The 10,000-nt window shown below is 39.9% G+C and overlaps 1 long non-coding RNA gene across 1 annotated transcript in view; it reads right to left on the minus strand.

Moving 5' to 3' along the window:
* Positions 1-3,492: 3,492 nt before the first annotated feature.
* LOC137988144 (uncharacterized) overlaps positions 3,493-10,000 on the minus strand; it is a 13,641-nt gene continuing 7,133 nt past the window's right edge. Inside the window, exons 2-3 of the long non-coding RNA XR_011120746.1 lie at positions 5,545-5,609; positions 3,493-4,816 (exon numbers count right to left, since the gene is read on the minus strand). This is a non-coding gene — a long non-coding RNA (uncharacterized lncRNA). The remainder of the gene's footprint in view (positions 4,817-5,544; positions 5,610-10,000) is intronic.

The following is a 10,000-nucleotide window of genomic DNA, read 5'->3' on the forward strand; positions in this document are numbered from 1 at the left end:
TCAGTTGACTGCAAGCACGAGTAAACCAACGGCAAAGCATGGTAAATCAATGACTTTCCAAAACCCGGTGGAAGATTTACAAAAATATCCTTCATCTCTTAAACAATGTATTTGATGGACTCCTCCTGGTGCGTATTCAAAATGTCAAATCCAAAAACATTGCAAACCTGGTTGAACGCGTCGTTGAACGCTTCTTCCAGTGTGTCCGCCATTTTTTCTCCACGAGAATACGTGGTTATACCGCGCACGAATCCTGCGAGTTAGTTCTGGATTTTTTAGAGCTAAACGCTGATTGGTGAATAATTCTTACGTCACAGAAATCGTTTTGCAGCTCGGTTTCGCAGACGTTACTTTTCGGGGGAGAGAAACGACCGCCGGAAATACGTCTGCGTTCGCAGGCTAAGAACACTGGAATTCGAGGCGGATCTGGTGTTTGGTTAAACCATTTAGCCGTCATTTCATCTATGCACCCTGCTTGGCGAAGGGAGTTAATGAGGTGTTTAACTCGCTGGAATGTAACTCCAACCATTGGTTTGTCTAGTGGCTGATAGTTATTTCCATCATCCAGTTGTATCTGTCCCTCAGTAATTTTGTTTTCTCTGTTCATAACGACGGTTGTTGTGCCTTTATCTTCTTTTTTGAGAATAATTTCTTTGCTGTTAATAAGCTCCTTGAGAGCTCGTTCCTCGCCGGGTGGCAGATTATTTTTAGGTTTAACCGGTGGAGTTCCGCAAGCTTTATTTTGATTTCTTCTAAGTAAGTCTCAAGAGCAACTGACCGTTGAATCGGTGGAATCCAACTGGATTTCACGTGAAATGGATGTTGCTCAGTATTTTTGTCATGATAGATATATTGAAGGCGCATCCTTCTGGCAAATTGGAGTTGAAGTCTGAAATTAGCTGGCGCCTTATCTGGTTTTCTTTCATGACAGGTGTTGGAATGAATTTCAAACCTCGAGAGAGTAAATTGATCTGCTCTGCAGTCAATTGTGTGTCTGAGAGGTTTTTGATGTGTTGCTTGCGTAACTCTATAGTCTCACAAAAACATAGATAATGAATCAAGATTTCACTGTTAAAAAAAGCAATATTTGTCTAAAAAAAAAATTCGTGCAAGGGGGTTTCACCTGGAAAAAAAATTCCTGCACAAGCAGTGCGCGAAAAAAAAAATTCGTACAAGCTTAAAATCCCCCACCCCCCCCCCCCCCCCACCCCATCACTTTTCTAATGGTCCGTCCCTAAGAAAATATATTTGTTTCCTCCAAAATGGTTAAATTGCATTACCTGTTTTGACGATGATGAGCTTGTATTAGATGTCTGGGATGCGAAGTAACTTGCTCTCTGCAATTGTCATAATGAATAAGAGCCTGCTTTCACACAAAAGGTATGCAAGTATTTTTTCAGAGGATGCACGTGTGTTTCTTTGTTGTGGCAGAGGAACACAGGGTGAAATACCTTTCCAGGAGGACTGGAATTCCGTTCACTTTTGAAATTTTCGTCGGTGGGCTTAGAACAGCTGTTACACCATCTAACTCCAGCACGGTAACCAGGAACTGTTGCTCCAATACGGTCAAATATTTGGTAAAGCCTCACTGGGATGTGTCGTCGACTTAGCTCTGTTGAGTGTACAGGAAGTGGGCACGCATAGAAACTATGTACTTCACGGTAAACTCTCGTCCAGTGCCGAGTACATGCCCAAGAATTTGTGTCTCCACTAAGAAATCTGGCAATTCCGGGAGTAAATCTTCTCATTCTTCCTCTGCATTCTTCCTCTGCCCGAGTTTTCTGTGGAACCAGCAGGTTTTTCCACCGCAAGTATCCTCAACTGTTATGACACATATGGTCATTATATGTAACGCAATCTACGCGAGCTGCATATTAGCATACCGTGTCTTCGCGGCTTGAACTCTAGGTAGTTTCGCTTTCGGGAACATCGATCGTACATATACCACCATTTCTTTTACAGAAGCCAAGAGCATTACGAAAGAATATTTAACAAATGAACTCATTTGAACACGAAACATTTTCGTTGATGTGAAAAGATCTATTCGTTAATTTCTCTTTGACTGTATCACTGCGAGCGAGCTACCACGCATTGTTCGCGTAGCACTCGCGTTGGTTGTGTTGGATAGGTCTTTGGTCGATAGCCAATAGAATATGCTTTTCTATATAAGAATTGTTTATTTTAACCAATGGTAAAGCGCCATATATTGAGCTATTTTCCATTGCTCTCAGCACGCGCGGGAGCATTCAAAACGGCGTCCGCCAAGTTGAACCACTTATCAAAATCTTCCTCAGGAAGATTTCCTGTTATAGGCACCCCCCGCGTTTAAGGATAACGTTTGCTGGTTGACTCTTGCCCTGGGTGAAAAACCGGACGGCCTTTTAATTTTTTGAAAATTCTGCCATTTTACGTATGTAAGTTGCTATGGTTTTATTTATTATCCCCAGTTTTCTCGAAGGCATTGCACGACTTACGCAGTCGTTTTGCAGCTCTGTCAGTTTTCAGCATACATCTTTGATATTGGACATCAATGTTCTGGTCATTTGAAACCTGTCAAAACAAGGTATCCGCTGACCAGCAACACGTAACCATATGGCGAGCTCAAATTGGACCTTACCGAGGTCAACTTTTTTTAAACTTTTTAAGGATTAAACCACTGCAAAAACCGTGTACGATCAAAACTTGCTCTACGTTGGATCAAAATAGATCGTGACCACACCAAAAAAAACTTTAAAATAGAAAATATCCTGCAAAGGTTGGTCAAGACAACGTGAACATAGGCGTTGTTGCAATATTTCGGCTGGCCAAGGCTGGCCAGGGCAAGTTCTGTTCACACCTGAGCATAAACGAGGCTTAATTTTTCGCGCTCTTTCTGTGGCTCGGCGCGGCTACACGGCTATGCTACCGCATCAAAAGCTCTTGACAGTCGACGCTTTTTGTGTTCAGGAGTGTTCAGGTAGAAAACGGGTTGGAAAATATTTTTTTCCTGCATTTTTCGCTGGTTTCAATCCAGGTTTGACATAATATAGCTGTGGTCAGTACACACTGGTGGCTACGTAGTTATTCAAGTCAAGCATTGATGGGATATAAACTTAAAGCAGAGTGTTTATTTTTAATTTTGAATCTAATAAGGTTGCAAGATGCCTGGGCGGCCTATGACAGAAGAACAAAACTTTCCCTCATGGCTATTTGTTTTTAAGTCTTGCCAGGGGTCTAAAGTTTGATGATGTCGAACGCGCTTTCAGCTACGCGGGTCCATTTCTCGCGCGCATGTTTTTGTTCGCGTCATGCAGCTCACGACACATGTGACACTGTGACACAAATACATACGTACATCAACTTTATTTATGTCGAAATTCAGTGTAGGCTCAGAAAGTTAGTATTTTATCGCAAACGCGACTATCGAGCCAAAAAACGTAAACTCAAAAAGAGCAAACAATTCCTTACAATCTTTAATATATTTGAATGGATCAATCGTAGCATGCATGCATTTCCACAGATCTTCCTTTACATTTACTTGAATTAAGTGTTTCCAATTAAAAACAAAGAGAGAAGTCGAACGAAAATTTAAAACCCTCAGTTTTTATATACTTAGTAAATACATATTCATCAGTTAACTGAGTGAAAACTCCCGACTTTCAAGTCAAATACAGGGACGGCGGAGCCGGGGGGGGGGGAGTGGGGGGGAGAAGCTAAGGGGGCTTTAGGCGCCCCAATTTCAAGCAAAAAATAAAAGTAAGAGGTAAAACATCTCTCATTTTACGGTTGATCCACGTTTATGTTTCTGATATCTCGTCGAGAATGCTGAAAGTAGCATTTCCGAGCTACAAGTCTCCCACCCCAAACTGCGCTCCGCCGTCCCTGAATATAGGGGAAAAACCTAAACTGGCTCCGAGCGAGATCTACAACGCAATAATAAAAACAGAGCTCTTTTGAACTCTGGCATTTTTAATGCGTATAATAATGGATTTATAAGAGAGTTTCCGTAAAATAAGCAATGTAAGGAATATAATAAATGGAGCCTTGTGTGATAAGAAATTGTTTTTCCACCTGGAGAAAAGATCAAATAAAGATAAAAAATTGTAAATGGCGTCACTAGAATTAACGATACAATTGTTACAATGAACAGTGTCTTGGTCAGTTTTCTTTCTCTTCTGATTGCACCATGATGCTGAGGATGCACTCCACAATAAAATTTAGTAGCGATGGACGAGTAAGAAACAACCATAATAAAAAGGCAACACAATAACAACGAGAAGTATGATGCTACTAGCACACGTCTTAACCAAGGAGTGATATCTGAGAGTCCCGGGAAAAATAGGGAAAAAACGATAGCTGTAGACAGGGCAGCTGTAAACCAAACACCCGCAACAGCTGCTCCAAATATCTTCTTTTTGATGAGGCGATGCTTGAATGGACGAAAAGTTGCGTGCATCCGCTCCAAAGAAATAGCAGCAAGGTTTGTTACAGAGGCTAGTGGAAAGAAAAACCTCAAACAAACATAAACTATGAGGAGCTCAAAGCTCCTGAACTGGTTAATCGTCCACAAGTTACAACTGTCGTCCAATAGCAAACTATCAAAGGTCAAGTTGCATGCAACAAACATGTCTGCAACCGCCAGGCTAATCACCAGGTACATGCTACGCTTTCGAAGGATTCGCTCTTTCAGGTAAATAATGATTGTAAGAGCATTCATGATCACTATAGCAACAGCTTCGATGTTAAGTACTGTCAGCCAGGCAATGCACTCGGATGAAGAAAAGAGATCAAAATGTCGAGTAACTCTTCTGTTTTGGTGATGAGAATCATTGGCCATCTATGTGAAGAAAGAAAACGACGATTAGAACATTTGGATAGTTTGTGATTGGCTAAGAGAAATGCTGTTTTTACGTAACGCAATACAAAAAAGAGGAAAGAGGTAATTCAGTAAAAAATCGAAGGTAACATACCAAGCATTCTGATTGGCCAATAATCACAGATAGCCAATCAAATGTAAGTCCTCTGCACAATTATCATAACTTTTCTTTTAATTTTCTTCCTGTCTATTATCAATAAGTAGCCACAATTTTTTTTTTCGTAAAATTTGAAAAAAATAAACACTGATAAATTTAAGACCTCTGGGCTCTTGCAGTTTAGTTGGTTTTTAAAAACCCGTACAAGTTTTGTTTGTCCCAAATTCCACGAAAACATCGTGATTATTCGTAGACACGCAATCTCGCTTTAAAGTGATGAACGAATGCACTTCGTATTAGTAACATTCCGTGCTAAAATGTTTATTATGATCGTTTGAAAAAGCAGCTGATAATGCAGTAACGCAGAGAGAACCAATAAAAGCGGCCTCTAAGTGGCACATTGACATCGAGCACAAAGGCTTGAGTTGATGAGTCTGAATATTGATCCACAAGTGGACGCTATCTTTGAGAAGACATTGTTGAGGAAATATCCTATGTTTCAACCCAAATGCACACATTTCTGGGTTGTTTCCCGAGTTTGTCTGCTAAATGTCTTGTAAAAGCGCACACAAAATCATTGACTTTTCCTTACCTTTTTCCTTGTAAGTTCTTTATAATCTACCCAAAATACTTCAATGCTGTTCTACGTCCCGTTAACTGAAAGACCGAAAATAATCGATACCTGTTACACGTTTGTCAAATAGCGGAAATCGAAATATTTTGACTATGTGTAGGTTTCGAGAAACTTGGCTCTTTTCTTCACACGATATGTGCCAATAATTTGATACATATACACTACACCTTTTTATTTGTCGAGTGCTTTAAATGTTCCAGTCCAAGTTCAAGATCATAAAATTCCGCATATATGTTGCCGGTAATATCCGTTTTCATGTTGAAGACAACGAATGGGGAAAATAGACAAACTGTTACAGCTTTGCACGAATATAGTCATCCTGTTTTTCTTAGTTTTATTGTCATTTCAAGTAAGTTTAAATTTTATTTACCGTTTGTTCAAAAACAAGAAGGTAAATGAAGTAATATACCAGGCTTCTGTTCCCGTATTTAACAAAAACCAGCCAATATGATAACAGGAAACCGGTTGCTGCAAAACCTATTAATTTCAAGTGTTGAAAACAAAATAAAACAAAATAGAAGCTGTGTTTAAATTAATATTTGTTGATGACTTCCTCTCCAGCTGCAAGGAGAATGTTTTTGTTTGCCTAACTTCATGTCAAAACGAAAGTGCATCAATAAATTTAAACACATAATTTGCCTTATAATTGTGCTTGCCGCTTCTTATGTCGTCAGTAATGATGAAATGGTATATGAAATGAATCATATATGAACTGCGGATATGAAATCAAGTGAAGCTATCCGCAGTTCATATATGATTCATTTCATATACCATTTCATCATTGTTTCATTCCTCACGGGACCATTAGAACCCACAAATGACCAGCTCCCAACGTCAGTGGCTTCATAGCTCAGTTGGTTAGAGCGTCGCACCGGAATCGCGAGGTCACGGGTTCAAAGCCCGTTGAAGTCCTGAATTTTTCAGGCTTCTCTACGCAATTGCAAAAATTGCGCTCATAACTGCGAAGATCATAGCTTCACTTGGTCGTCAGTAATATTTGACAATTATTCGCCGAAGGCGAAGTGATTATCGGTGAATATTCACCGGGACGAGGTCGAGGTCAATATTCACCGATAATCACTGAGCCTGAGGCGAATAATTGTTTTAGTATAAATATACAGGTTGATTATTTCAAAAAAGAGAAGAAAAAAAACGTTTCAACGCGAAATCATCTTCACTTACAGTGGCAAAACGACTACTGGCAACCATTTTGTCCGTCGAGGTGATTATTGGCTGATAATCGATCCGAGATAGCGAGCCAATGAGAGCGCGCGCGATTTTGTATAATCACCAATAATCATAATAATAATAATAATAACAATAACAATAACAATAATAATAATAATAATAATAATAATAATAATAATAATAATAATGTTTCGGTTTCCTCTTCATGTGCTTGATCGAGCAAAGGGTTTTACCTAAAATTTATCCAAGGTGACTTCGAGCCAGAAGAATGCGGTTGTTTCGATTAAATAATTCAATTTAGATACAAAATATCAAGAGTATATTTTTAGATATTTAGAATACTGCCTGAGAGACTGGAAGTTTTACTATTTTTCTTTAATTTTTCAGTTCGACAAATTTGCGTTCAATTCTTGGTGACAGTTTAATTGATTCGTCTCGAATTCCAGTTTTTTGGCTCGAGTTTCCTCAAACTGGCAAACGTTTAAGTTAACTGTATAATGAGGTACTAGGGCTAATATTTATATTTTTCCTACTTTTTATAAGACGGTCGAACAACACGACAATTGCTACAACTCCGAAATACAAGATCCCTCTACGACCGTAATCAAGAACAGCCCCTAGCCATGGTGCACCCACACACACAAATACACATGGAATGTATCACACTCTCCTTAGAAAGCACAAAAATACTATTTCTTCAATGCCCATTATTCTTTTCCTCTGACCCTCTCATTCCGAAAAGCTGCCAGTCCCCTGCGCCCCGAAAATACTGTCGTATGGTCGAAATAGCCAAGATATTCAGTCGGGAAAAGTCAGAAGTTGACATTCTTTTACTGGATTCTGCGGGATAGAGTACGCGGCAATGGCCTTCTTCACTTTAGGGTCGTAATGATGGAATCTACAACTGGCAGGTTTTCGCTTCTGATCTGCGCACCGCTTTGGTGTTCTTAGGCATTCCACCATTGTGCACGTGTTTCCTCGTTGCGAAGAATGAGGAAGGCCCGACATTTTTTTACTTTCATAAGCTCTCCCTGTGGATTTAACGAGGGACAAATTCAGGCTGAATCTTTGGGTTGTGAAAATGATACTCTGACTAATATTCCGTCGCATCAGATATGGTTCTTCCGAGTTTTTTTTAGTTTGGCTTTTGTGACATATGGACCGTAAGAGGTATAGAGTTTACTTAAAAACACCTCTAACGTGCGCAGTAGCGCGGGCACATCGATAAAATGGCGGATTTTCATTGGCGCCAAGCTTAATCCGTCAAGGAATGGTTATTTTCTCAGTCCTGGACTAGTACAGTGACCCCATTTTTTATTTCATATATTTGTAGCCTGCGTAGCAAGCGTTCCTGTTCGAGAGAATAGCTCCAAAACGATTTTCTACAAACTGCATGGCCGCGCGAAAGTTGGGGAAAGAGACTGAGGGATAGCTTGCAAGAAGACCCCCTATGTTTGAATAACCCGTTCGTCCACGAACGGGGGCTTGTGATTGGTGCGGCACAGTCACAATGATTGACACCGTGGCAATGGGGAAGCCCTGTAAAAACACCCTGAAAAGTAATCAGAAAGACAAGATGAAACTTTCTGCAAAGTTTAAAAAGGCTCTGTCTGGCGGATTCAGAGCCACCTTAATTCTGTGATTTTTTTAAGGTGGCTCTGAATCCACTAGACAGATTAACTTTGCAGAGCGTTTCATCTTGCCCTTCTGATTACTTTTCAGAAATAAAAAATGGGGGTCACCTTGTTCATTTTTGAGATATACGCAACTAAAGACAAATAAAGGATGTTTTTACGGGGCTTCCCCGTTTCCAAGGTGGCGTGTTATGTCACAAAAATGACTGCATCTTGTTCAGCTATAATCCGTGTTTCATTTGGTACCACAATATTGCAAATACATGATACAGCGTTGTAGCGCTGATCCTTCCAATTAGAGCGTTACTTGGAAGCGTTGAGACTGTTTTGAGCCACCTTAATTTTTCAGATGTTTGTCATGATTTGCGGAGTTCGAAATAAAAGAAAACGAAGAACAGGCCCCTCGAGTATCATCATGATTTCCATTACAAAGCGTCATACGCGATCAAGTAAGTGGTTGAGGTAAATTCTGTGAGAATGACAGCCTTTGGTTTAAACGAAAGTCTGGACTGCTTAAACGATATCCATCAAGGAAAATTCAACATTATTTACGCGTCAGCTGAAGCCGCTATGGAAACGCGTTTCCATAATTCACTAAAAGCAAAAGATTCGTGATTTACCAAAACTTTGGCAGCGCTTATTGTCGACGCAAAGCTTGGACTGGACTGAAGTAAGCTTTTCGTTCGCTTGAAATAGATACTTTATATTTACGCAGGATGAATTAATAAAATGCCTGCGAACGATCAAAATCCAAATCTGTTTCAGGATCAAGGAAATAAACTGTATTGTAGTCGTCAAATTCTCTGCTTAACTTGCCGAATGTAAGCTTGAGCCCTATATCATGAATTGAGACAAGATGAAGACAACTACGCAGCTCCCCTGTCAAATCTTCTTTTATTCTGAGAAGAAAGCGGCTCCTTTGCACACTCATGTGATTTTTTTGAGTATTTTTACTTGTTATTTCATCTACGATTTCGTGATGATTTGACCAAAAACGTTCTGTGGATTATCAAGCTAGCCTTACTACCCATCGAACTCTGTACGAGTTATGTTCCTAAATTTCGCATTTTACGAGCTTACGGATTGCTTACACGTTCTGAAAATTGGCTGTTATTTTCGATGGTTCAAACAAGTTCTCGGAAGAAATATAACCATTCTTACCCGGCTGAAAAGCTGCCGTTACAAATTTAACTTTAAAATCACACTGACAAATTCTGCATTCATCGCTCAGTGTCTCCTCGGTGCCTCGGTTTGTTTTGAGGGAAGTCAACATGTGTTAACAAGGTTATCTGTTATTGGCTAATTTGTTGATAAGACGTCAATCAGCGCTTGTCAAGAAAAGGTGGGCGTTTTTCAAAAATGGGGGGTCTTCTTGCAAAGCGTTCCCTCAGTCTCTTGCCCCAACTTTCGCGCGGCCAGTTTGCAGAAAATCGTTTGGGTTCTCTTCTTTCGAACAGGAACGCTTGCTACACAGGTTAATATTTTTGTTGAGAATGGTGTCTTCGTGGAGTAGTAAAAAAAATCAGCAAAAATCCCTGGCCTGTTTTTTGGCAATTTCATTAAATTGCACACAAGGAGTCATTACGAGTCGA

This window comes from Montipora foliosa, unplaced genomic scaffold, assembly GCF_036669935.1.
Source record: "Montipora foliosa isolate CH-2021 unplaced genomic scaffold, ASM3666993v2 scaffold_407, whole genome shotgun sequence".
Lineage (NCBI taxonomy): Eukaryota > Metazoa > Cnidaria > Anthozoa > Scleractinia > Acroporidae > Montipora > Montipora foliosa.